This window comes from Chiloscyllium plagiosum, unplaced genomic scaffold (assembly GCF_037043375.1).
Source record: "Chiloscyllium plagiosum isolate Xiang-an unplaced genomic scaffold, Cpla_swu_hap1 HiC_scaffold_38, whole genome shotgun sequence".
In the NCBI taxonomy this organism is placed as follows: domain Eukaryota; kingdom Metazoa; phylum Chordata; class Chondrichthyes; order Orectolobiformes; family Hemiscylliidae; genus Chiloscyllium; species Chiloscyllium plagiosum.
This window is the reverse complement of record NW_028270176.1, coordinates 61,048,855-61,076,168: the sequence shown is the minus strand read 5'-3', so window position 1 is coordinate 61,076,168 and position 27,314 is coordinate 61,048,855. Positions and strand designations below refer to the sequence as shown.

The window sequence follows — 27,314 nt, the reverse complement described above, 5'->3', positions numbered from 1 at the left end:
TAATACAAGACAGCATTCCAGGATGAGAGTTAAACCCGGGTGGCAAGACAGGGAGCCACTGAACATTAGCAGGGTTAGTTCAAACACAGGAGGTTTGTTCAGTCAGTAACAGTGTGTTCGACATGGAGGTTAAGTGAACAGTGAGGGGGAATGTTACCACAAGCTGCCGATGGATAACTTGCATTGGAACAGGAGGAGGCCATTCAGCCCCTCAACCCTGCTCTGCCATTCATGATGATCATAGCTGATGTGTGACCTAACGTACAACTTTCAAAACCCTCTAATTTCATCAATAAACTCCTGTGCAACACACAAGATGAGTATTGTAAAACTAAACATCTGCAAATGCTGGGACATCAGAAACAAAATCAGAAATTGCTGGAAAAATTCAGTAGGTCTGGCAGCATCGGTGGAGAGTGAACCGTTCGTGTCCAGTGACCAGTCCGGTGACCAGCTGCAGCTGACCATTCTGCTGTTTCTGTAACACTGGAACAGGTTCTGGTTCGAGGGGAATGAGATTGTCAATAACAACTGAGAAAATAGGAGGATGTACTCAATCAGAATTAGGAATTCACTTACCCCTCCCAGTGGGACACACACCGACAAAGTCACACTGCGGAGAGGCCGTTCACCTGCCTCACATATGGGAAGGGATTTACTCCATCTTACAATCTGCTGAGGCACCAGAGATAGCACAGTGGATTTAGACCCGTCACCTCCTCCATGTGTGAGAAAGGATTCATTCAAATCTCTCACCTGCGGAGACATTAGTGCATTCCCACTGGGGAGAGACCATTCACCTGCTCAGTGTGTGGGAAAGCATTCACTCAGTGCTCTGACCTGCTTAAACACCAGCGAGCTCACTCTGGGGAAAGGTCATTCACTTGTTCCCTGTGTGGGGGGAGATTCACTCAAATGCAGCACCTGTGGAGTCTCCAGTGAGCCCACACAGGGGGAGAGGCCATTCAGATGGTCAGTGTGGGAGAAGGGATTCAGTGATTCATCCTGCCCACTGAGACCCCAGTGAGCCCACACAGGGGGAGAGGCCATTCAGATGGTCAGTGTGTGAGAGGGGATTCAGTGATTCATCCTGCCCACTGAGACCCCAGTGAGCCCAAACCGCGGGAGAGCTCATTCAGATGCTCAGTGTGGGAGAAGCTCCTGCTGAGACTCCAAGGAACCCACACTGAGGAGAGGCCATTCAGTTGCTTAGTGTGGGAGAAGGGATTCAGTGATTATCCCTGCCCCAGAGACTCCATCGGGTTTACTCTGGGTAGGAGCTGTTCACCCCTCTGTGTGACAAGGGATTTGCTGCATCTTCAACACGATTGAGAGACCAGTGAGAGCACACAGGGAAGTGGTCATACACCTACACCGTGTGGACTGCAGGACTCTCATTCTGATGTTACTGTCCATCAGAGTCAGGAGTGGACCTTGTACATGATGACACTGTTGGAGTATTGATGTTGTTGTTGTTAACCATATTAACTGGGCTGGAGATGACTGAACTTACATTGCCACTTTCAGAACCTCAGGATGCCTCTCTGGGTAGTAAGTCTGCACAAACAGCAATGTGACAAGGAGCAGGGATCATTTGTTTTGATTTAAATTGTGATTGTAGCATGGCTGCTTCACAGCCTTGGAGTCCAGCCTTGGCCAACAGCCTGTGTGGATTTCCCACATTCTCCCCATGATAGTGTGGGTCCCCTCCAGCTGCTCTGGTTTCCTCCCACAGTCCAAAGATGTGCAGGTTAGGTGGATCAGTCTTGCTAAATTGACCACAGGATCCAGGATTGTGCAGACTAGGTGGATCAGCCATGGGAAATGCAGTGTTATAGTGATAGAGTGCTCTGGGCGTGATGTTCTTCAGATGGTCGGTGGGGTTTGATGGGCCAATGCTCTCCTTCCACACTGCAGGGATTTTATTCTATGATTGAGGATAAAGGCTACACAGCAGGGTGTCCTTGGAGAAGGAACATGTGATGTGTATCAGTGCTCTCGATGCCTTTCGAGGTGGGCATCACAGGAGATATAGTGCTTTATCTCTACCATTGCCCCCCTCCCCACAACTCTACCTTGATTTTGTCTCTTCTCATTCTGTCATTTGTAATGGTTTGCTTGGCCCGTAATGGGCTTTGTTTATAAATATTCAATTGGTAACACAAATGGTTTACTGCTGGTGATTATATGTCTAGATTAGAGTGGTGCTGGAAAAGCACAGCAGGTCAGGCAGGATCCGAGGAGCCAGAAAATCAATGTTTTGGCAAAAGCCCTTTTCCAGCACCACTCTAATCTAGGCTCTGGTTTCCAGCATCTGCAGTCCTCACTTTTGCACTGCTGGTGATTATATGTTAGCCAAAAGCAAAATGGCGGAATGATGATTTTGATGGTGGGAAGGTTGCTGTGATCAGGGAAATGGGGGAAAAAGAACGCTTCACAGCTCACAGAACGAGAACTGAAAAGCAGTTAAATCAAACCAAAGGTTCAGACAGGGAGGGAATATTTCCCTGGAGTTTGAGTAACTGGAAAGTGATGGTGTCTGGGACTAGACAGGATTTTGTTTTACAGGAGGTTGAAAGCTTTAAAACTGTTATATTCAGACAGTTCAATTTATTTTCTTTAATTTTATTTGCTGTGCAAAAAACTTTTACAACACTTTATAGCCAAAATGTACAAACCTTGTGTTAAAGACAAATGTTCAATAAAATCCATCAAACCATCCCTCACTGAAAACTGTTGTGGAAGTGCAATCTCCTGGAGAATCCCTGCCGACTCCTTCCTACCCGGGCTCCATGGCTATATACATACCTGGGAGATAGCAGCAGGAGGCCATTCAGGCTTTCAATGCTGCTCCACCATTCAATGGGAAACAGCTGACCATCCAGCTCAGTCTCCTGTTCCTACTGTGCTCCAATCCCCTTTGATGGCTTTACCTCGAAGAACTATATCTAAGTCCTCCTTTGGTTTCACTGCCTTTTGTTCCAGTGACGTTGCTGTGTTACTGTGTGGGTATAGGCAGGGGTAATATGATGGTGCTCTTCCTAGAGGATGCACTCAGCGTCCCTCGTCATCCTGCAGTAACATCAACCAGGTTTCAGCAACTCGAGATAGAAACCATTTCTAGGATATGGGCATCACTGTCTCGGCCAGCATTTATTCCCCATCTCTCGTTACCCTTGAGAAGACGGTAGTGAGCTGCTATCTTGAACCATTCGCAGTCCATTTGGTGCAGATAGACCGATAATGCTGGGAGGGAGAGTGTTGCAGGATTTTGGCCGAGTGATTCTCCATCTTTGGTTCTTCAAATGCTGTTAAACTTAATCACAATCTGCACATAATTTTGAGATTTCAGTCTGCAAATCTTCACCATCAATCACCCTGTATAAAGGAATATGTACAGGTTAGAAATTCAGAACAGATAATTCTAATTTTTCTGGAATATTTTTCCCCTTTCTTCCCCCAAATCTGTAACCCTGCAGCCCACTTCCTCTCTCCCACCATTCTGACTCTGCTACCCCAGAATGTACACCCTCCGCATTCTCATGGAGTTGTTGATAAACAGATCCATGCCACCACTTCCGCCCCTGGTTAGACGCTGCACCCTTTCTGGGTTCACTTCCTTTCCCTTCAGTTGCTGCAAGTCAATAATGTAACAGCAGAATGAAACAAAAGGAAACAGACAGGGAGGTGGCAGATCCTGGACAGTAGAGGAACCTTCAGGCTGGGAGAATGGGTCAGATCCTTCTTTGTTCTCAGAGGTCGATTCCCAGCATTACAACAAGTTGGGGATGGAACTTGGTTCCACGTGAGTGTGATGGCACTTTAACCCCACCCCCCAACTGATCAATACTATAAACAGATGTGCCCCTTCTCCACCAAATCACAGTGTGAATGCTTTCTGCTGGTTACCCAAAACACATGCCCCAAAACCCATCCACATTCTGTACATTTACAGTACCAGGTTTCCCTGCACACGTGTGATCCCTGCCTCAGGGATTGTGTGAGTTATAGTCCCCATGAAGCCTCTGGAGACCTGTTGCTGGAAAGTGAATGAAAAGTGTGGGGTGGAGGGTGTTGTGTATCCGATCCCCATTCAGACACACAGGACATGTAAGCTGTCACTGGGTTTTACTGAGATATCCGCTTAGAAAACTCGATTTCTGATGTAAGGAATATACATTCAGCCAATTGCAGGGTGGGGAGGTTAATAAGGGGCAGCAAATTTTAAGAGAGGTGACTCAGTGGCTAGCACTGCTGCCTCACAGCGTCAGAGACCCGGGTTTGAGACCAGCCTTAGGCAATTGTGTGGAGTTTACACATTCTCCCTATGTCTGCGTGGGTTTCCTCTGGGTGTTCCGGTTTCTTTCCACAGTCCAAAGATGTGCAAGTTTGATGGATTGGCCATGCTAAATTGCCCACAGGGTCCACGCATGTGCCAGTTAGACAATTAACAACAGGAAATGCAGGGTTACAGGGAATGGATGGGTCTAAATGGGATGCTCACTATAGGATTGGCGTGGACTCGATGGATGAATACCCTGTTTCTGCACTATAGGAATTCTATTCTATTCTCATGAAGAAGAATGTACCTATCTCAATGTGTTCTGAATCTGTGGAATTCCCTATTCAAAATGCAGTAGATGCCTGGGCAATGAGCAAACTTAATGAAAAGATACAGATGTTTAATTTGCAATGAGTTGAAGGGTGAGAGAGCGCAGGCAGGAAAATCCAGCTGAGAGCAAGGTGAGGTCATTCATGGTGAATGAAAAGTGTGGGGTGGAGGGTGTTGTGTATCCGATCCCCATTCAGACACACAGGACATGTGAGCTGTCACTGGGTTTTACTGAGATATCCGCTTAGAAAACTCGATTTCTGATGTAAGGAATATACATTCAGCCAATTGCGGGGTGGGGAGGTTAATAAGGGGCAGCAGGTGGAGCAGGGAATCATGGTGGAGATGGTTCGAAGGGCTGCATTGACTCTCCTGTGCCCAGTGCTTATCTTCTTACGGTAATAATTGGAAAGCTGAATCCAAAAATCACCACCTTCAGAAAATGCAGGATACTCAGGTGGATTAGCGTTCCAAACTTAGATAGTGAGGAAGCGAGTAGGAGATAATCACTTTGCAATTTTAAACTGAGGGGAGACAGTGATTTATGGTTTTAGACTGTGTAGGACATTCACAGCATCCAGAATACTCTGTTGGGAATATCTATCCTATACTTTACTACAAAGCCAAGGTCTTTGACAATGAAACCCAAAACACTGCCTCCCCACGTAATCTGATAAAAGACTTGAGAAGTCTGGTTGAATTTAGAACACAGATGGAAAACGGGAAAATTAAATCCAATCCCAAGATCCTGTGCTTAAACAAAGGAGACGACAATAGGATGAGGCAGGAGTTGGCTAATATAGACTGGAAGCAAAGACTTTACGGTGGGACAGTTGACAGACAGTGGAGGAATATCAAAGCAATTTTTCAAAGTGCTCAGTAAAAACATATATCAGTGAAAAGGAAGGACTTTAGGAAAAGGAGTAATCTGCTGTGGGTGGCTAAGGAAATAAGGGAGTCTATCAAATTAAAATAGAAGGCACACAAATTGGTAAAGACCAAGGAGAAACTGGGAGATTAGAAAAACTTCAAAAATCAACAGAAAGCTTGATGGGATTCGGGATAAAATGTAATGAGTAGCTATCTCCAGGGCCAGAATAGCAGTTTACACTGCTGGAGGGGAACCTGTTGTGTTGGGAACATATGGCCTCTGTAATTGTTAAAGCACTTAACTGCTACCATAGAGATAATCCTGATCAAGTTAAAAATCACAGCACACTCCAAAAACTTGTATTTCCAAATAAACCTGTTGGACTATAACCTGGTGCTGTGTGGTTTTTAACTTTGTCCATCCCACCCCAACCCCGGCTCCTCCACATCAGAATCCTGATAGACAGCCCCACTGAAACTGAAGTGCCTGTCAGATACTTGAGGGGGCCAAAGGGGCGTGGGGGGAGGGGTGTGTGGTTTAACCACAAAGTGCTGAACTGAACTAGACTTTTTAAAACTGCTGTTGCCTTGGAGATAATCCTGAGAGATAGTCTCTATTCAAAACCACAAACCACAAAGGTAGAAGAAAGGGAGCCGTACACCGGACAGGCGGGGAGTTACCTGATGCTCCCTGAAGGCATTTTGCACGTAAAATATCCAGATAACTGCCATGTCTCATCAATAAAGACTCAAAGAAGACCTCTCAGAGTTCTGTGCCTAGTTATTCCTACTCAGCAGGGTTCAGGAATATGAGGACACAGCAGTCAGACTTCACAGTGGAGGATACGAAGACCATGCCAGTAATTGATAAGGAGACTGAGGAAGGTGAAGACCTAGAGAGACCATTATCGTGAAAGAGTTGGAGCTGGGCAAGATAATGGAGCTAAAGGTAGACAAGTCTCATTGCCCTGATGGAATACATCCCAAGATACCAACAGAGTTAGGGGGAGAAATAGCAAATGCACTTAGAGTCATAGAATCCTACAGCAGAGACAGGCCCTTTGGCCCAAACTGGCCCATACCGATCAGAATGTCCATCCACGCTAACCCCATTTCCATGCACTTGGCTCATCTGCTTCTGAAACTTTCCTATCCATGTATTTGTCCAAATGTCTTTTACATGTTGTTAACAGACCTGCCTCAACCACTTCCACTGGCAGTTCATTCCATATACATACCACACTCTGTTTAGAACAGTTGCCCCTCAGCTACCCTTTTATTCTTTCTCCTCTAACATTAAACTGATACCCTCCGGTCCTTAGTTCCTTGGGAGAAAGACTGAGTGCATTCACCTTACCCAGGCCTCTCATGATCTTATACACTTCTTTAATATATTCCCCCTCTGTTTCCTCTGCTCTAAACAAAAAAAATCCTCGCTTGTCCAACCTCTCCCTGTAACTCAGACCCCTGAGACCTAGCATCATCCTTGTAAATTTCTTCTGCACCTTTCCAGTTTAATAACTGAAACCTACACTGCACTCATCACATTTCCCGTGTTTCCCCACGGTGCTGGAACCGACGTGACAACACCAATGGATTACAATCCATGATCGATAATTCACTCAGTTACAACAATCCCATTTTCATAGCTTTTTCCATGATGCAGGAATCCTTTTGTCTTTCTGGTTTCATGGTTAATTGTCCTCATACAAGACCAATCTGTGGCTTAACTGTTCCTGGGAAATTTGCCATGATTTTTAGACTTTCAAAAACCAATGAAATCTGTCTCCACAGTCCCCGCTAACATGGACTTCGCTGTCTCAGTACTTTTTCCAGCCACAATGACATTTGAAATATTCGTCCACAGGCAGAATGCACACCTTTCCTTCCAGATGAAAAGGCCAATGATATCCAGATCGGCACGGATCCAGTAACTATCAAAATTGAACATGAAATTCAATTTGAATTTCTCAACTGCAAATCCCCCCTTTCAGTACTCTACAACAGAGAAAACAGAAAGTGCTGGAGATCCTCAGCAGGTCTGGCAGCATCTGGAAAGGGGAACAAAGGTACACGCAGTACTCCAAGTGTGGTCTCACCAAGGCCCTTCCAGAAAGGGATCCCTGCTCCGGTACTCGAATCCTCTCACGACAAAGGTCACACATCATTTACATTTCCCACTGCTTCCCACAAGAGGGAATCTCAGAGAAACACAGAATAAAATGAGGTCAGAGTTTCTGGTCTAAAACTGTTGAATACAATGCCCCCATCTTCTCCATACCGGTCATCAAGCGCACGTGCCTGGTGTGATCATCCAAACACTTCTTCAAGGCTGCAATGTTTCCTGCATCTGTCACCATTTCAGATGCTGACAGACTTGCTGAGGATGTCCGGCAATTTATGTTCTTATTGCAGATTTCCACCATTTTGCTGAAGCACATAGAGTCATAGATATGTATACAGCTCCATATTTGTTGACTCACATTTCTGAGATGGCAGGACTGATGGCTGAAGAGGGACTCAATCCTCGTTTAATCCTCCTTTTCTTTGGCTTTCTGAGCTGCTGACTACATCACTAATATTCTACCTCCCATTCCCTGACCTGAATCTGACCCATCTAAGCCAGCACTTTAGTTCCCAACCCCCTGCCAGACTAGTTAAAACCTCACCAATGGAACTGCAAAAGCCCCCATCAGATTTGTCTCAGCTCTGCCCAGGGGTAACCGGTCAGGCTGGTATAGGTCCCACCTAATCCGAAACAGTCCCAGTGCCTGAAGAATCTAAACCCTTCTCTGGTACACCATTTCTCCAGCCACACATCCAGCTGATCTACCCTCTTATTCCTGCTCTCAGTAGCACATGGCACTGGGAGTAAGTCTGACATTATTACATTTCAGGAGCTACATTTTAATGCATCTCTGCTCTCCCTATATCTCGCTTTCAGGCCCTCATCCCTCTGTTTAGCGATGTTGTTGGTATCTGTGTGTTCTACCACCACGGGCTGCTTAACCTCCAGCTCCAGAAAGTCCTGCAGCCGCTCCATGATATCGCGGATCCTAGCTTTATGGAGGTAACATACCATCCTGGATTCACGTCTATGGTCACAGCAGTGCCCGCCCTAACACCGAGCACTGAATCTCCTGTCACTATAGCCGTGTTTCCTCTCTTTCCTCCCACTCTGTGCAGCGGAGCTATCTGTGGTGGCATGACCCTGGCTGGTGCTGATTTCCCGAGAAGCTACCCCACCCATTCCCGCCCTAATAGAATCCCAAGCGGGATACAGTATCTGTATGAGATGGGGATGACCACTGGGGACTCCTGCACTCCCTTCCTGAGCCTTTTACTTGATCTGATGGTCACCCATTCCCTTTCTGCCTGTGTAGCCCTCACCTGCAGTGTGACTAACTCACTAAATGTGCTGTCCATAACATTCTCAGTATTGCAGATGCTCCACAGTGAGTCCACTCACAGCTCCAGGTCTGAAAAGCAGTTTCCCAGTAACTGCAGATGGACACACTTGCAGCACACATAGCCGTCAGGCACACAGGAAGCGTCCCTTATTTCCCACATTGTACAAGAGGACCACACCACGGGTCTGAGGTCTCCTATCACAACATCTCTCTACATTCATCTCGTTACTCCCATTAAGAAAATTCAAACGAGTGAGCAACCTTCCTTCACTTCAAACATGTACATTATAATTAAAAAAATCTTTACTTCAGCAGATATGTCATACTTTAACACCTTAAATACTCTGCAGGTATCACTGACAAATTGGCTGTTCCCATTGGGACCACGTGAATTACTGAATGGCCTGAACTAAAACTGAGTTTCAGCTTCACCTTCTCCCTGTCTCACCTCACTATTTACACCCAACTCCAAAACATTCTCATTGAGCCAAACAGCACTCTCAGTACAGCCTTGTCATTTTCATTGTCTGCTCACACCTACACTGCCCTCAGCCTCCTGTACAGTTCCAATGCATCTCAATGGGAGCTCAGGAACAGCATCTCATCTTTCAATTCAGCCCTTTGTAACCCCTGAGTCAACATGGACTTCAGCAGTTTCTGAATGAACAGACAGTTGTCAGAATCTGGAATGTTCCAGATTCTGCTGAAATAGTGCTGGAATTTGAGTCCACAAGGAATTTCAATGAGAAGCTTGCAGGGAATTGGAAGTAGGGGGTTTACAGGTTAACATCATGAAGTGGGTGATTGGGACTAAATCTGGCATTTGGATAAATCTGTGCTCTCTCTCAGGCCAATACCTCCTTCCACAGCTGCAGGGCCAAGAAATGAACACATACCCAAAGGGTGATCTGACCATGAACTTGAACATCTTTCTGCTTTTTGCTTGACAAAACTATTGGTGATATTTTCCCAGACTGAACAGACAAACCTTTCTCATTCCACAGTTAAATGCCAATGATATTCAGATCCTGATGACTCCGCTGACTGTAGAAACTTGTTTTTGAGATCCCAGTCTCAATTATTCTCAATTAATATCCTAGAAAATGAATTCGCAAAACAAAGCTCACAATCAGTGCAAGGTGAATAGTGAAGGCGAACACTTCTCTTGGTATGTGTTTGATGTGTAAACGCTCATCTTCAAATCGCCCCCCCCCCAAATGAGGACATGTGCATGCGCCTTGCTGTACCCTGCCCCAAATATAGATGGCGGCCATAACCCAGGATCTCTCACTGCCTGAGGCCCACAGCTGTTTTCCACTTTGCTGCAAATGTGGGACCAAGATTTTCTAATTCAGATTAACGACCTGCACAGAGTATGACTAAACCCTCCCAGTCTACACAGATACACTGTGCTGCCACTCTCCCCTTTCCACCTCCTGCAAACACCTAGGGTGATCACGGGTTCCGTGACCCTTCCTCGGAACCAGTGACAGCTGGGAAAAGTAGAATCCCGACAGCGTGGAAACGGGCTCTTCGGCCCAACAATTCCACACCCACCCTCTGAAGTTCATCCCACCCAGACCCATTCCCCTCCCTATTACTCTCCATTTCCCCGGACTAATGCACATCCCTGAACACTACGGGAAACTTAGCTGGGCCAATTCACCGAACCTGCACATCTTTGGACTACAGGAGATAGGGGTTAAAGAGTAAATAATAGGTGGGGACAGAGCGCAAAGAGAGATAGGAACATTTGGAAAGACAAAGGAGTGAATAACAATCTGGTGGGAGGGTGGAAAGCTGTTAGTGGAGGAGACAGGAACCTGGTAGCATCTGAGTGGCGGTGGTGGAAATGGTGACTGATGAGTTACATTGTGGCTGCAAAAAGGTCCCGGAGCTTCAAGTTGCCTGTCACTTTAACACACAAGACTGTTCCCTGTCCAACATCTCTGTCTCATGCTTACTGCAGTGTTCCAGTGAAGCTTGATACAAGCTGGCAGAACACTCCAGAACATACCAAATGGCTTCCTATTTCAAGGACTGCAATTTCCCCTCCCATGTGGTCAACAATGCCCTCCAGTGTATCTCCTCCCCTTCCCACACCACTGCCCTTGAACCCCACCCTTCCAACCCCAACAAGGATGGGATCCCCCCAATCCTCACCTTCCACCCAGATACAACACATCATCCTCTGCCATTTCCACCACCTACAATCAGACCCCACTAGAGATATGTTTCCCTCCCCTCCCCTTTCAGCATTCCACAGAGACCATTCCCTCTGTGACTTCCTCGTTAGGTCCAAGCTCCCCACCAACCCATCCTCCACTCCCAGCACCTTCGCTTGCCACTGCATGTGGAGTAAAACCTGCGCCCACACCTCCCCCTCACCTCCATCCAAGGCACCAAAGGATCCTCCCACATCCAGCAGAGAATTCCCTGCCCACCCAAACACCTCAACTGTTGTGTCCTTTGCTCTCAACGTGGTCTCCTCTACACTGGGGAGTCAGGACACCAACTTGTGGAATATTTCAGGGAATATTTCTGGGACACATGCACCAACCAACCCCACCGCCCTGTGGCCGACCACTTCAGCTACATCCCCTCCGCCGCCACGCTGCCAAGGACATGCAAGTCCTGGGTGTCCTCCACCCCCAAATCCAAGCCACCTGACGCCTGGAGGAAGAACACCTCATCCTCGACCTTGGAACCTTTCAACCACACGGCATCAAGGTTTCCTCATCTCCTCTCCCCCACCTTATCACAGAGTCAACCCTCCAACTCGGCACTGGCCTCTTGAACTGTCCCACCTGTCCATCTTCCTTCCCAATTATCCATTCCACCCTCTCACCACTACCCCATCTACATCTACCTAGTCTCTTCGTAGCTCCCTTCCCCCCAACCCCAAACACCCCTCCCTATTTATCTCTCAGCCCTCTTCTCCCACCTCCCACATTTCTGATGAAGTGCTTTCATGCCCAATATGTCAATTCTCCTGCTCCTTGGATGCTGCCTGACCTTCTGTGCTTTTCCAGCACCACAAGCTGGAAGAACAACACCTCATCTCCCAGTCGGGAACCCTACAATCTGCTGAGATTTTCCAGTACTTTCAGTTGTTATGTGTGATTTACAGCATCCACAGTTCTTTCAATTTACCCGGAGTATCTAATTCAGGTCTAGCAGACTGAAACAGTGTTTATCAACCTTCCCAGTCCACACCACCTCCATCTCTCTCCCAGTCTCTGCTGCCTCTCCCACTCCTTCACATTCAGTTCCCCCTCACAGTGACACTGCGCCTGCAAAGCTGATGGTCATGTGTTGGCCTGCTGGACCCACCCCTCATTCACTCCCATTGGCTGGAGGATCACGCCAACTCTCCTATTGGTCTGAAGCTGTGTCAGTCAGCCAGGCCCCATTGTGACCTGAGTGGTGGTATCCTCCCAGGTGCATCAGAGGCTGAGGGGTGACCTCACAGAGGTTTATAAAATCAGGAGGGGCATGGGTAGGATAAATAGACAAGGTCGTTTCCCTGGGGTGGGGGAGTCCAGAATGAGAGGGCATAGGTTTAAGATGAGAGGGGAAGAATTTAAAATGGATCAGAGGGGCAATTTTTTTTCCCACCGAGGTTGGTGCGTGTATGGAATCTTCTGTCGGGAAGTGGAGGATGTTGGTACAATTATACCATTTGGCATCTGGATGGGTATATGAATAGGAAGGGTGTATGTGCCAAGTGTTGGCAAATGGGACTTAGATTAGGTTGGGATATCTGGTCAGCATGGACCAGTTTAACCAAAGGGTTTATTTTCATGCTGTACACCTCTACGGCTCTGCCCTGTGATGAGCTTCATCATTCACAGTGAATGAGGCAGCATCACAGAGCACAGGGGCTGGGAGCTATTCAGCCCATTGGGGCTGTACTCTCTCCCTCTGGAGATAGTGCCAGTCAGTTCCAACTCACCTCCCATTTGGACATAGCCTTCCAAATCCTTCCTTAAAAAGTTAAATTTCAAATTTGTTTTGACAATAGCTACTGAATCTGCATTCAGCGGTCTTTCAAACTGTTCCAGATGCTCAGAACTTAGTGAGTAAAATAATCTTCACATTTTTAACCTGCATTATTTGCCAGTTACCTGAAAGTAGTTACTAAAAATTGTGACGTTAAAAATTTCTCACTCTGTCTCTCTATAAATGAAATACCCTGGAAACATATCAACTACTGGTCGAAATCACTGCTTAACCTTCCCAGCTCCAAGGAGAATTGTCTGACCTTCTGCTAACTCTCCATAAAAGAGAAACCCATCTTAATTTTAATTTATTAGTGTCGTAGAGATGTACAACACAGAAACAAACCCTTCAGTCCAAATTGTCCATGCCGACCAGATATCCTAAATTAATCTCGTCCCATATGCCAGCACTTGGCCCATAACCTTCTAAACCTTTCCCAATCACATATCCAATGAGATCAATTTAAAATGTTGTAACTATACCAGCGTCCACACTTTCTCTGGCAGCTTATTCCATACTCGTATCACGTTCAGCTTGAAACTCTGCCCCTAATATCCCTTTTCAATCTTTTCCCTCACGCCTGTGCTTTCTAGTTTTGGATTCACCTAAACAGGAATAAGACCCGAGCTGTTTACCTTATCCATGCCCCTCACGATTTTATCAACCTCTATGGTCACCCCTCAGCATCCGATTCTCCAGTGAAAACAGCCTCAGCCTATTCAGCCTCTCCCTATAGCTCAATCTCTCAACCCTGGAAACATCTTTGCACATCTTTTCTGAATCCTTTCAAGTTTCACAATATCATTCCGATAGTGGGGAGACCAGGACTGAAAGCAGAATTCCAGAAGTGACTGAATCAATGTCCTGTACAGCCGCAAAATGACATCACAACTCCTGTACTCAATACACTGACCGATAAAGGCAAGAATACTAAACACCTTCTTCACTACCCTGCCTATGATTCCACTTTCAAGGAACTATGAACCTGTACTCCAAGATCTCTTAGTTCAGCAACACTGCCCAGGACCTTCCCATTAAGTGTAGAAGTCCGGCCCTGATTTGCTTTTCCAAAATGCAGAACCTCACATTTATCAAAATTAAACTTCATCTGCCACTCCTCAGCCCATTTGATCGGAGTCTCATTGTACTCTGAGGTAACTTTACTGTCCACTGCACCTCAAATTTTGGTGTCTACTGTAAACCTACTAACCATAGCTCCTATATTCACATGGCAATCATTGATATAAATGACAAAAAGCAGTGGACCCAGCACCCAGCCTGACAGCATTTTGCTCACCACAGGTTTCCAGTCCTAAAAGCACCCTCCACCAAGACACTGACTGCTCAGCAAGGTTAGAGCTCATGGAATACAGGGAGAACTAGCCAATTGGGATCCAGAACTCGCTCAAAGGCAGAAGACAGAGGGTGGTGGTGGAGGATTGATTTTCAGACTGGAGGCCTGTGACCAGTGGAGTGCCACAAGGGTCGGTGCTGGATCCACTACTTTTCGTCATTTATATGAATGACTTGGATGTGAACATAGCAGGCATAGTTAGTGAGATGACACCAAAGTTGGAGGTGTAGTGGACAGTGAAAACAATTACCTCAGAGTACAACGGGATCTTGATCAGATGAGTGAATGAGCTGAGGAGTGGCATTTGGGGAAATCAAATCTTAGCAGGACTTATACACTTAATGGTAATGTCCTGAGGAGTGTTACTGAACAAAGAGACCTTGGAGTGCGGGTTCATAGCTCCTTGAAAGTGTAGCCACAGGTAGATAGGATAGTGAAGGCGGCATATGGTTAGAACATGAAGTATAGGAGTTGGGAGGTCATGTTGCGGCTGTACAGGGCATTGGTGAGGCCACTATTGGAATATTGCGTACAAATCTGGTCTCCTTCCTATCGGAAGGCTGTTGTGAAACTTGAAAGGGTTCAGAAAAGATTTACAAGAAAGTTACCAGGATTGGAGGATTTGCGCTCAGCTGGGGGTTGAATAGATTTTGACTAGACTGGGGCTATTTTCCCTGGAGCGTCGGAAGCTGAGAGGTGAGCTTATAGAGGTATATAAAATCATGAGGGGCATGGACAGGATAAATAGACAAAGTCTCTTCCCTGGGGTGGTGGATCCCAGCACTAGAGGGCATAAGTTTAGGGTGAGAGGGGAAAGACTTTAAAGAGACTTGTGGGGCAACGTTTTCACAGAGGGTGGTACGTGTATGGAATGAGCTGCCAGAGGAAGTGGTGGAGGTTGGACGAATGCAACATTTATAAGGCATCTTGATGGGTATATGAATAGGAAGGATATGGGCCGGGTGCAGGCAGGTGGGACTACATTGCGTTGGGATATCTGGTCAGCATGTACTGGTTGGACCGAAGGGTCTCTGCTTCTGTGTTGTACATCTATGACTCTTTGATCTTCCAGCCAATTTTGTATCCAAATAGCTAGTTCCGCCTGTATTCTATGGTGTTGAACTTGCTAACCAGTCTGTTATGTGGAACCTTGTGTCTTTCTCAAGTCCAAGTTAATGACTTCCATGCACAAAGCCATGCTGACTATCCCTAATCTTTTCTTGCCTTTCCAATGACATGTAAATTCTGTCCCTGAGAATCCCTTCCAACAACTTGCCTGCCACTGACTTCAGGCTCACCGGTCTATAGTTCCCTGGCTTTTCCTTACTAACTTTCTCAAATAATGATTTGGAGATGCCTGTGTTGGACTGGGGTGTACAAAGTTAGAAATCACACAACACCAGGTTATAGTCCAATCGGTTTAATTGGAAGCACACTTCCAAATAAACCTGTTTGACTATAACCTGGTGTGTGATTTTTAACTTTCTCAAATAATGGCACCCATCTTCCAGCACCTTGTCTGTGGTAATCGATGATACAAATATCTCAGCGAGGGGCCCAGCAATCACTTCCCTGGCTTCCCACAAAGTTCTGGGATACACCTGCTCAGATTCCTGGGATTTATCCACCTTTCTGCTTTTTAAGACATCCAGTACCTCCTCCACTGTAATATGAACAATTGCCATGTTATCACTGTTTATTTCTCCAAACTCTCTAGCTTCCATATCATTTTTCAGTAAAAACTGATGTGAAATACTTACAGAATCTCTCCCACCGCCTGCGGTTCCATAGACAGCCTTACTGATTTTTGAGGGTTGCTATTCTCTGCCTGGTTACTCTTTTGTCCATAGTATATTTGTCGAATCTCTTTGGATTCTCCTGAAACCAATTTCCCAAGCTATCTCATGTCCTCTTTTTGCTCTCCTGGTTTCCCGAGAATATACTCCTCTAGGGAGTCACACAAACACAGCTCTCCATACCTGCCATATCCCTCCTTCATTTTCTTGACCAGAGTCTCAATTTCTCTAGTCATGCAGCATTCTCTACACCTACCAGCCTTGGCCTTAACAGGAAAATACTGTGTCTGTACTCACATTATCACAGGCCTATGGAGGCATTGGCAGATGTGGACATCAAAACAATCAATCATTCTCAGTAAAGAGGTACTGTTGAAAAAGCTAAGAGCCCAAAGATGGATGGGTCTCCTGGCCCTGATAGAAAGCATCCCAGAGATGGGGGGGGGGGGGGGGGAATAGCAAATGCTCTTGTGATTATTCACTAAAATTTGTTCGACTCTGGGACAGTTCCGACAGATTGGCAAGCTGCAAACGTGATGCCACTTATTCTAAAAAAAATGCATCGGGTGCTGGTGAGGTCACACCTGGAGTACTGTGTACAGGTTTGGTCTCCTTACTTCTGCAAGGATGTACTGGCACTGGAGGGAGTGCAGATGAGGGTCACTAGTTTGGGCCTGGAATTGAGAGGGTTAGTGTATGTGGAGAGATTTAGGACTGAGTTCAGGAGCAACGTCTGCAGCTAAAGGGTTGTGAATCTGTGGAATTTGCTGCTGAGTAAAGCAGCTGAGGCTTTCATCTTGAATGTCTTTAAGGCAAAAGGTAGATTTCAGAACAGGAAAGCAATTAAGGGTTACAAGTAAGAGCAGGAAAGTGGAGCTGAGGCCATGAAAAGATCAGCTCTGGTCTTACTGAATGGCAGAGCAGGCTTGAGGGGCCAGATTGCTTACTCCTGCTCCTCTTCCTTATGTTCTTATGTTCCCCCTTTCCAGCCATCCCTTTCCCTGGAAATAACCTCCCGCAAACAAACTTTGCAAGTTCTTACCTTGTGCCATCGAAATTGTCCAATTTAGAAGGCTACCTATTAGATCTAGTCTATTATTTTCTGTAACTATTTTAAAGCTAGTAGAATTATCAGAGAATCCAGACAGCGTGGAAGCGGACCATTCAGCCCATCACATCCACACTGAACATCAGAGCCTTCTACCCTACCCCTATAACGTTGCAATTCCAATGAGCAATCCACCTGGCCAGCACACCCCTGAACACTATGGGCAATTCAGCCTGGATAACCCACCCATCCGACACATCTTTGGACTGTGGGAGGAAACCCGAGCAACCAGACGAAACCCAAGCAGACAACCACAACAAGGTGATCATCCCTTCCTTATTTCCCAGTTCCATCCAAATAACTTCACTGGAAATACTCCCAATAATATCCTCCCTGAGCACAACCATAAAGGTATCCCTAATCCAAAATGCCATTTTGCATCCTCTCGTCCCCCTTTCTATCCTTCCCATTGCATCTATACCCATCCATCACTGAGCCACGTTTCTGTAATATCCATGATATCCAAGTCCCATGTTCAAAACCAAATCCTCAGCTCATCTGCCTTCCCTGTCGGGCCTCTTGCACTGAAATAAATGCAGTGAAACTGCTCTGTCCCACCTCGTTCTGTGCCTTGCCCTTGCCTGCCTTGACTGTCTAACTTCTCAACTGTACCAGCCTCAGAATACCTCTTCTCTCACTATCTCTTTAGGTTTACCCCCCACTCCCTCACTGGTTTAATGCCTCCTGAGTAGGACTAGCAAATCTCCCTGCCTGGATATTAGACACCTTCCAATTCAGGTACAATCCATCCTTCTTATGCACGTCAATTCTACCCCAGCAGAGATTCCAATGATCCAAACATAGCAATCCTTCTCCCTGCACCAGATCCTTAGCCACACATTCATCTGCTCTATCCTGCTGTTCCTACTCTCACTAGCATGCGGCACAAAGAGTAATCCAGATATTACTACCCACGAAGACCTACTTTTTATCCTCCAGGATAATTTGCTATATTCTCTCGTCAGGACCTCATCCTTTCCTCTTCCGATGTCATTGGTACTAATGTACAATGAGCTCCCACTGATCATACTCCCTTTTGAGAATACTCTGCTCCCTCTCCGAGACATCCTTGTCCCTGGCACCAGGGAGGTACCACCCATTCTGATGTCTCACTGTCAGCTGCAGAAACGGCAGTCTGTGCCCTATACCAGAGAATCCCCTATCACCATCGATGACCAGGAACCTCATATACCTCACATTACACTGGAGCCAGTCTCTGTACCAGTACCTTGCTTGTCAGTGCGATATGCCCCTGAGAGTGTGACCTCCGACGTTTTCCGAAACAGTGTACTTGTTTGAGATCAATCAGCCGGGCCCCATTGTGAGGTAAGTGGTGGGATCCTCTCTCTCTTCCCTGTGATGAGTTTCATCATTCACAGTGAATGGGGCAGTATCACAGAGCACAGGGGCTGGGGGCTATTCAGCCCATTGGGGCTGTACTCTCTCCCTCTGGAGATGCTGCAAATCTGTCTCAACTCCCCTCTCACTTGCCCAAAGCCCACTAAGTCCTTCCTTAAAAAGTAAAATTATAAATCTGTTTGAGAACACCTGCTGAATCTGTGTCCAGCTGCCGTTCAGCCTATTCCAGGTGTGCAGAACTTACTGAGTGAAATAATGTTCCCATTTTCACTCTGCATTATTTGCCAGTTACCTGAAAGTAGTTACGAAAAATTGTGATCGTGCTAACAATTCCTCTCTCTCTGCAAATTAATTGTTTGGAAACAAATCTGCACCTGGTCCAAATCACTGCTTAACCGTCTCAGCTCCAAGGACAATTATTTGTGCTTCTGCTAGCTCTCCACAAAGGAGGAACGCATCTTAATTTATTAGTGTCATAGAGATGGACGGCACAGAAACAGACCTTCGGTCCAATTCGTTCATGCCGACTCGGAATCCTAAACTACTGGAGTCCCATTTGCCAGCTATTGGGCCCTATCCCTCAAAACCCATCCCATTCACGGATGCCTTTCAAATGTTGTAATGGTATCAGCCTCCACTTCTTCATCTGGCAGCTCATTCCACACACACACCACACTCAGCTTCAAAACGTTGCCCCTTAGATCCCTTTTAAATCTTTGCCCTCTCAACTTAAGCCCATGTGCTCTTGTTTTGGACCCACCTCACCTGGCGGGGGGGGGGGGGAAGACCCCGGCTGTTCACCGTATCCATGCCCCTCACGATTTATAAATCTCCATAAAGTCACCTCCGTCTTTGACTCTTCAGGGAAATTACCCCCAGCCTCTCCCTGTTGCCCAAATCCTCCAACCCTGGCAAAGTCTTTGTCAATCTTGTCTGAACTCTTTCAAGATTCAGAACATCCTTCCCAGAACAGGGGATTTTGAATTAAAACAGAATTCCTGAAATGGCTTAATCAATGTCCTGTCCAGCCACAATATGATGTCCCAGCTTCTGTATTCAATGCATCGACCAATAAATATAAGCATACCAAACACCACCTTCACTAGTCTGCCTATCTGCGACTCTACTTTCAATGAACAATGAATCTGAACGCCATGGTCTCTTTGTTCAGCAATACTGCGAAGGACTTTACCATTACGTGTATAAGTCCTGCCCTGATTTGCCTTTCCAAAATACAATAGCTCACATTTATCTAAATTGAACTCAGTCTGCCATTTTTCGTTCCATCTGAACAAGATCCTGTTGTATTCTGAACTAACCTTCTTCGCTGTCCACTACACCTCCAATTTTGGTGTCTTCTGTAAACCCACTGACTATATCTCATATATTCACATCCAAGTCATTTATTTGAGGACCGAATATCCATTCCTGCAGCATACTGCTGCTCATACGCCTCCAGTCGCAAAGCAACCCTCCATCACCACCCTCTGCCTCCTACCTTCAAGCCAGTTTTGTATCCAAATGGCTAGTTCTCCCAACATTCCATGTTATCTAACCTTGCTAACCAGTCTGCTTTGTGGAACATCGTTCAGTGTCCACATAGACAACGTCCACAGTCTGCCTTCATCAATCATCTTTGTCATATCTTCAAAAAAAACTCAATCAAGTTAGAAAGAGAGAATTACTCACACAAAGTCATGTTGACTATCCTTAATCTTTCCTGGTCTTTCCAAATACATGTAAATCCTATCCCTCAGAATCCCTTCCAATAACTTGCCTACCACTGACTTCAGGCTGCCTGTTCTCTTGTTCCCTGGCCTTTCCTTACCACCTTTTTAAAATAACAACACCTGTCTTCCAGCACCTCACCTGTCACAAACGATGATATAAATACCTCAGGGAGGGGCACTGCTTTCCTAGCTTTCCACAAATTTCTGGGATACACCTGATCAGGACCCAGGGATTTATCCACCTTGATGCCATTTAAGACATCCAGTACCACCTCCTCTGTAACATGGACACTTTTCAAGTTATCACTGTTGTTAACTATCAAGTTCTCCAAACTCTCCAGAAAAGAGTAGCATAGTATCTCTCCCACCTCCTGTTGTTCCACAGATGGCCTTCTTGGTCTTTAAGAAGTTGTATTCTTTGTCTGTTTTTTCTTTTATCCTTGATATATTTGTAGAATCGCTTTGGATTCTACTTAAACCATTTCCTAGAGATATTTCATGTTCCCTTTTTGCTCATCTGATTTCCCTTGAGTATATCCCTGTAAAAACATGAACCTGTACTCCCAATTCCTCCGCCTCTGCCATATCTGCTCCCAGTAGAAGCAATTCTACTCCAGGACATCCCAGAAAGGATTCCTATTTCAAGGACTGCATTTCCCTCCCACGTGATCAACAATGCCCTCCAATGCATATCCTCCATTCCCGTACCTCCGCCTTCCCCCCACCCCTCCAACCACAATAAGAATATAATCCACCGGTCCTCACCTGCCACCCCACGAATCTCCAGATACAGCGCATTAACCTCTGCAATTTCCGCTACCTACAGTCAGACCCCACCACCAGGGATATATTTCCCTCCCCAGCCCTTTCTATGTTCCACAGAGACCATGGGATATTTGGTACTGATGTGCTGCCCCACTGATACCTCAGTCACTCACCCTGCCCAATGGTCTAGTGATACTATCGCTAGATGGATAATCCAGACAACCAGATAACGTTCTGGGGCCTAGAGTTTGGATCCCGTCACAGCAGACAGTGGAATGTGAATTCAATAAAAATGTGGAAGTAAGAATCTATTAAAGATCATGAATCCATTGTTGATTGTTGCCAAAAAAAAAAGCCCATGAGATTCACTAATATCCTTCAGGGAAGGAATCTGCAATCCTTACCTGGTCTGACCTACATGTGACTCCAGACCCACAGCAATGTGGTTGAATCTTAACTGCCCTTGAGGCCCAGCCAGTGACACCCTCATCCTGTGAATGAATTAAAAAAGGTCAAGTCTTGTATACAATCATACTATTCTTACAGATAAGTGATCTGTTAGTAAATTTGCTTCTCAATTCCCCGCTGACTATTTATTTCTCAGTTCCACCTGCACAACTTGCCTGGATGTACTTCCAGGAATATCCTCCTGAAGCCCAGCCATAATGTTACCCCTCATCAAAACCATCTCACCCCCCTGCTCTGTTGCCCCCTTTCTATCCTTGCTATAGCATCTATACCTTGGAACATTAAGCTGCTAGTCCTAACCATTCCTAAGTCATACCTCTGTAATTGCTGTAATATCCCAGTGCCATGTTCAAAACCATACGCTGAGCTCCTCTGCCCGACCTATCGGGCCTCCTACATTGAAATAAATGCAGTGTAACTGCTCATTCTGTGCCTTGCCCTTGCCTGCCTTGACTGTTTGACTTCTGAACTGTACCAGCGTCAGACTTCACTCTTCCTCACTCTCTCTCTGGGTTTACCCACATTCCTTCACTGGTTTAATGCCCCCTGAATAGCACTAGCAACTCTTCCCTTTCAGTGCAGGTACAATCCATCCTTCTGATGGAGGTCAATTCTACCCCACAAGAGATTCGAATGATCCAACAATGTGAACTCTTCTATTCCTATGTCATTGATACCAATAAACAACAGCCTCCCCTCAAAATGGTTACTCTCCCCTTTAAGAATATTCTGCTCCCTCTCTGAGGCATCCTTATACAAAAATTACACATTCGAATAATAAACCTTACACTCATCACATCATTATAAAAGGATTACATAACACATGATGGCTTGGGGAGACCTTTTGAGAGAATGTGATTATTCAAAGGAGAATTTTTAAGCAGCAAATGGGATTGATCTGGAACGCAATACTCACAATGCGAATATCCAGGTCCTGATGTACTGATTAATTCAGAGTTTGGCAGAACATTTACTGAGATTACCATCTGAATGTCCACCTGTAATATCCTGTAATACAAGTTTATAAAATCTGTCACTCTCAGTTCAAGTGAGAAACTCACACCATCCCCTCCTCGTTTCGCAGGATTACTGTACATAGTTACAATAGGTCATCAGGAAGGGGAATGGAATGTTTTGTTTAGAGGGTTTTCAGTATGAGAGTTTGGAGTATATACCTGAGAGTAACGTGAGGAAGTGGTGGTGAGACCACCATATCTGGAGTAAAGTGAGCAGTTTTGGTCCCTTTAGATAAGGAAATGTGTCACTTTATTGGAGGCATTTCAGGGAAGATTCACTAGTAGAAAGTGCGGACTGCAGATGCTGGAGATCAGAGCTGAAAAATGTGTTGCTGGAAAAGCGCAGCAGGTCAGGCAGCATCCAAGCTGAAGGAGAATCAACGTTTTGGGCATAAGCTGAAGAAGGGCTTATGCCCGAAACATTGATTCTCCTGCTGTGCTTTTCTAGCAACACATTTTTCAGCAGGGAAGATTCACTGGGATGATCCCTGGTTTGGAGAGGTTATCTTTTAAATAAAGGCTGAACAGGTTGGGACTCTACTCACTGGATTTTGGAGAAAGAGAGGTGATCTCATTGAGACAGATGGGATTCTTAAGGGGTTTGACAGGATAAATACTGAATGGATGTGTCTGAGGGTAAATACTGGGAGGGAAGTCTGGAACCAGATTCCGGGTCAGTCGCGGAATCAAGGGCTCTCCTTCAGATTCGTCAAGTTTTAGGCGACACAGAGGCGGGTAAGGGGTTTCAGTAGCAATGGAGCTGGGGTGAGGAGGAGACAAACAATGTTTAAGAGATTGGAATTCCTGGTGTTTGGGATTGTGCAGATGTCTGATCAGAAGGTCACCTTGGGGTCAGATATAACAGCAATATTGTGAAGAACGTATTTCTGCCTCAGACAGTTACCAGGGAGAGGGAGAGGCTCAGCATTAATAGAAAGGAATTTGGAATAACAACTGAAGACAATGGGTTTAACCGTTACAATGTTTCATTGGAGGAAACTGCAGCTAATCAAGTAGTGGGAATGTGATAAGCAGTTTGGTAACTGAGTAACAGTGGAACAATGGAGAGGGATGGTGGGGAGGGAGAGCTGGACAGTGTCAGTGTACATGTGAAACCTAACATGGTGCTTTTTCACAATGTCAACTCCTGGCAGTATGTAGTTGAGATACAGGGGAGAGCAAGGATAGATACTGGAGGGACACCAAATGCAAGGAATTCAGAAAGGAAAGAGAGAGTGGAAATGGAGCAGGATTTTCCAAAAACCGTGAGGTCAAAAGGAAGTTTTTCAAAGAAGGGGAGAGAAGGGCATAACCAGAAAAGACAGACAGACAGAACAAGGAACAATATCTGTGAATCGGTGAGGAGGAGGAGGAGACAGAGTGTTGGAAAGTCTGTGATTTAGCAAGCTTTGGGTAAATTGTGAAGATGAGCTCTGATAAGGCTTAACAAGAGACTGGAGAACGATGTAGGTTTAGGACAAAAACCAGGAACACCACGTGAGGCAGTTTGGCTCAGTGGGCTAGTGGGAGGGAGGGAAGCAGCAGATCGGATTATCTCAGTCATGGTGACAGAGAAACTCCATGTGCTCCTCACTCATGTTATTGGAGGGGAGGATAGAGGAGACAGGATGATGGACAGTGTTTTACAAGAAACAAATCCAGGGTTAGTGATATTTAAAATGAGTGAACAAACCTGATGTATTTAGCTTTTATCCAGAATATTAAAACAAACGACTGAAGTCCTGGTTCGAATCCCGTCTTGGCAGATGGTGGAATCTGAATTCACGAAAAAATAACTGGAATTAGGAATCTCCTGATTTCCATGAAACCATTGTCAATGGTAAAAAAATCCTGCCAACCTGACAGCAGCCCATCCAGCTATTCACTGTACTAATCACTGCAAAGTCTCAACACAGGAATGAAACTGGATGGACCATGTGGCATCTAACAAGGCACCAGAAATTACAACCACAGAATCAGCCCTCTCGATGGTGCAACGTCCTCCTCACTAACATCTAGTTTTTGGTACCAAAATGTGGAGAGCTGTACCTCAGACTAATCAAGAAGCAGCCTGACATAGTCATATTCACGGAATCATCCCTTACAGACAATGACCTGACACCACCATCACCATCTTAGATATTGAGAGTGTGGTGCTGGAAAAGCACAACAGTCAGGCAGCATCAGAGGAGCAGGAGAATCGACGTTTTGAGCCTCAGCCCTTCATCAGTCTGATCTGGTGTGCTTTTCCAGCACCACACTCTCGACTCTGACCTCCAGCATCTGCAGTCTTCAATTTCTCCTAAAATCTCTGGATATGTCCTGTCCCACCGGCAGCACAGACCAGGCAGAGGTGGTGGCACAGTGGTGTACAGACAGGGAGGATTCGCCCCGGGAGTCTCATGGCTCCTGCTGATTACCACGTACTGTCCTCCCTTGGCTGATGAATCAGTTCTCCTTCGTGCTGAACAACATTTGGAGGAAGCACTGAGGCAACAAAATGGTGTCAAACGTACTCTGGGTACAGGATTTCAATGTCCACAATCGAGACTAGCTCTGCAACAGAATTACTGACTGAGCTGGCCAGGTCCTAAAGGACATAGCTGCTCAACTGAGTCTGCAGCGGGTGGTGAAGGAACCAACAAGAGGGAAAAAAACATACTTGATCTTATTGTTATGAATTGACAAGCTGCAGATACGCCTGGCCATGACAGTTATCGGTAAGAACGACCATCACATGTTCCTTTTGGAGACAATGCCTTGCCTTAAAGTTGAGAAAACCTCCACTGTGTTGAGTGGCACTATCACCGTTCTAAATGGGACAGACTTCAAAGAGATGTAGGATCTCAAACAGGGTATCTATGAGGTACTGTGGGACATCAACAGCAGCAGAACTGTACTCCAGCACAATCTGTAATCTCATGGGGTTGTAAATCCTGCTCTCACCCATCACAATGGACAGTAAAGGAGGGCTTGCCAAGAGCAGCACCAGGCAGACCTAAAAGTGAAGTGCTAATCTAGTGAAGCTATCAAACAGAATTACCTGCATATCAAACAGCATCAGCAGCAAGCAACAGAGCTAAGTGATCCAACATCCAATGGAACAGATCGGAGCTCTGCAGTTCTGCCACACCCAGTTGTGAACGGTGATGGACAATTAAACAACTCACTGGAGGAAGCATCACAGATATCCCCACCTTTACTGATGGAGGGGCCTCACACATCCATGCACCAGATAAGATGACAGCATTTGCAGCAATCTTCAGCCAGACGTGCAAAGCGGGATGATCCATCTCAGTCTTCTCCAGTGGTTTCCAACATCACAGATGTGAGTTTTAAGCAGTTCGATTCAGTTTGAATAACATCAAGAAATGGTTAAGTAGTGCAAAGGTTACGGGCCCTGCCAATATTCTGGCAATAATACTGATGGCTTGTGCTCCAGAACTTGCCACCCACCGAGCCATGTACCGCTCCAGCACTGGCATCGACCAAAAATGCGAAACATTGCCCAGGGATGTTCAACACAAAAACACAGGACAATCCAACCCAGGCAATTTCCATCTATCAGTCCACACTCGATCAGCAGTAAAGTGATGGAAGATGTCATCACCAGGGCTACCAAGCAGCAGCTGCTCTGCAACAGTCAGCTGAGCGACACTCACTTTAGGCTCCACCAGGGCCACTCAGCTCCCGATTGTGTCACCGCCCTCATTCACAACCTGACAACCAGCTGAATCCCAGAGGTGAGGTGAGGGTGATAGCTCAGTCCCACTCCAAGATCACTATTTCTAGCTGATTTCACCCTTGTCTCAGCTCATATACTTTCATCCACATTGTGTTATCTCTAGACTTCATTATCCAAACTCACTCCCTGGCCAGCTTCCCACATTCAACTTCCCTGTAATCTCAAGAACATCTAACTATCTGCTTGTTGATTCATCAAAAGCCTCCTATTCATAAGCAACAACATAGAGTCATAGAGATGTACAGCATGGAAACAGACCCTTCGGTCCAACCCGTCCATGCCAACCAGATATCCCAACCCAATCTAGTCTCACCTACCAGCATGTGGCCAATATCCCTCAATTTAAATTTCTCACACTTGATTTAATTCCTGACTGTGATAATCCCTAGCTCCCTGCACCACACACACTTTGAGACCTCGACAACCCATTTTCTTTGAGACTCCCAACCATTTGTTAATTCATTACTTCATCTGTGTGGCTGTTTCTACAGTTGCTGAAGCAGCATGGTCTGAAATTCGCAGCCAAAATCTCACAGGTCTGCTTTCCACCTTTAAGACATCCCTCAAAACCTGCTTTTGGTCACCTGACCTAATATCTCCATCTCTGGCCTTATGTCTAAAGTTCTCAATAGTATTTTTGTGAAATTATAAGCATGATAATAAAAATACAAACTGTTGTTGATTTGACATTATTTTCAAATCATCATTGTTGCTGAATGAATAATCTATAATGCCACTTACCCAACCTCATTGTAGGAGCACCTTCACCACACAAACTGCAGCTGTACAAGAAAGTCAAACATCACCCTCTCTACAGGCAACAGGGCTTTGGCATTAATCACTGGTATCTGTGGAAGGAGAAACGCAGTTGATGTTTCATGCAGTGCAAAATGGATTACAGGGAATGAAAATGGTGCAGAATTTGATAGTCAGAAATGGAAGAAAAATACACTTGCTTGTTGGAAAAAAGAATTCTTGACTGTCAAAAATATTCAAGAAAAAAGTAATCTGATAATCGAGCAGCACATGGTCAGGGGCTGGGCCGCAATGAAAAACTCATTTGCAAAGGGTCTATAAAA

At 45.7% G+C, this 27,314-nt stretch overlaps 1 long non-coding RNA gene across 1 annotated transcript; it reads right to left on the bottom strand.

The window, feature by feature from the left end:
* Positions 1–3,052: 3,052 nt before the first annotated feature.
* On the bottom strand, positions 3,053–27,314 carry LOC148139538 (uncharacterized). Its single transcript, XR_015753645.1, has 6 exons — positions 27,192–27,314; positions 26,977–27,083; positions 24,184–24,266; positions 22,391–22,482; positions 21,411–21,497; positions 3,053–3,378 (listed from the first exon to the last, which is right to left on the bottom strand). It is a non-coding gene; the product is annotated as an uncharacterized LOC148139538 (long non-coding RNA).